Raw genomic sequence first — 1,821 nt, forward strand, 5'->3', positions numbered from 1 at the left:
GGAGACCTTATTGCAGCCTATCAGTACTTAAAGGGGGCTTATAAAAAAAAGATGGCGGCAAACTTTTTAGCAGGGCCTGTTGCGAGAGGACAAGGGGGAATGGCTTTAAACTAAAGGCAGGTAGATTTAGACGAGATATAAGGAAGAAATTTTTTACGCTGAGGGTGGTGAAACACTGGCACAGGTTGCCCAGAGAGGTGGTGGATGCCCCATCCCCGGCAACATTCAAAGTCAGGTTGGACGGGGCTCTGAGCAACCTGATCTAGTTGAAGATGTCTCTGCCCACGGCAGGGGGGTTGGACTAGATGGCCTTTAGAGGTCCCTTCCAACCCAAACTATTCTATGAGTCTATGAAAATGGAAATAATTGTTACTGCATATGTACAAAATTGGTCTTGGCCACTTACAGCACAGTGATGGGATGCGAGGCTGATTTGTGTGGTTTTTTTAAGGCAATCCAACAATTCTTAAACCTTTAAGATGTCTGCATCTGTTCTAGAATTAAGACTTAACAGCTGAACTCATCCTCATTAGGCCTAACTAATGATTTCTGCTCCTGAATTCTGGCAAAATTGAAATGTAGATCTGGGTTGAGACCCTGGCAATGGTAAAGTTCAAAGAGGTCAAAATTCGCTTTTCAGCTTTGTCTCCTAGGTCTGATACGTTAAGTGGCCCACACAACAGATCTGCACATGCCTTGTGAATGTTAGCTGCTTGTTTAACATACTGTGTGAAGCTGATATTCATATCTGTGAGAGGCTAATAACACCCTTGTGAACCAGAGGGTGCCTGGGCACACTTGGGTAATTGCTCCAGTTAAATGCTTTAGACTCACAGCAGCCTCTGGAGATGAAATTCTCATGCAAAATCCACTCCCTTGAATTATTGGAGACCGTCAAAGATTTTTCTCAAACAAGAACTGCATAGTGAATCTCTTGTACTGAAGCTTGTTCTCGATCAGAAAAGCATCAACACAGTCTGACAATACAAACCCCTACAGTTTTTCACATTTGCCACAAGCTGAGTCTTGCTGGTCTGTCCTCTACCCTCCAGCAAAGCTTTCTGTGCTGAAGCTGCAGCCTCTCGAAGCGCAGAGCAGCCCTCAGGCTGCCCGGGCGCCTGCAGTGCCACTGACACTGTCCTTCTGGGAAGCTTCAGGCCTAGGAGAGAGATGGAGAGAGAACATAGGTCTGCCCAGGTTATTAGGCAGTTAATAGATTTGGAAAAAAAAAAACCCACTACATGACATGACAGCCTGTTGGGTTTTGGGATCCTTTGAGAGGACATAGCCTCTCACCTGGCATCTCCATTAGAAGCACAAGAAAGGGGAGGAGGGATGGCACACCACAACTAGGCTACATCCAACTTGGATTTCTATTCCTGGCGCAACAGACCCTTATGGGATAGGTCTTACCTCATCTCGCCTCATTAGGCTGCAAAGTAATTGTATGCTGTCCAAAAGCATATCCTTATGGTACGCCTTCAGAAAAAATCTTTTCTGCGCGTGCTTAGAACGTACTTACAGAACAAAGCTTTCCCGCCAGGGAACAGGTATATCTACATTAGTTAGTTCCTAGCGGAATCGCCTCACCTTTCCTTTTTCGGGGCGGAGGGAAGGAAATAAGCCCCGTGTATTTTAAGTGGTCTTGAAAAAACATAAGACATTCTGTTTTACACAGCGTCACAAGCACACGTTCACAACTTCCTTCCGCGGGCCGACGTGCGGCCTTTCCACGCGGAGTCCATCTCCCCTGAAATCCCGTGCCCGGGACGGGACGCTCCCAGCTGCACCCACACGCGAAGGCCCCGGCGGAAGCGAGCC

The sequence above is a fragment of the Pygoscelis adeliae genome, unplaced genomic scaffold, assembly GCF_000699105.1.
Source record: "Pygoscelis adeliae isolate BGI_AS28 unplaced genomic scaffold, ASM69910v1 Scaffold22, whole genome shotgun sequence".
NCBI classification, from domain to species: Eukaryota; Metazoa; Chordata; class Aves; order Sphenisciformes; family Spheniscidae; genus Pygoscelis; species Pygoscelis adeliae.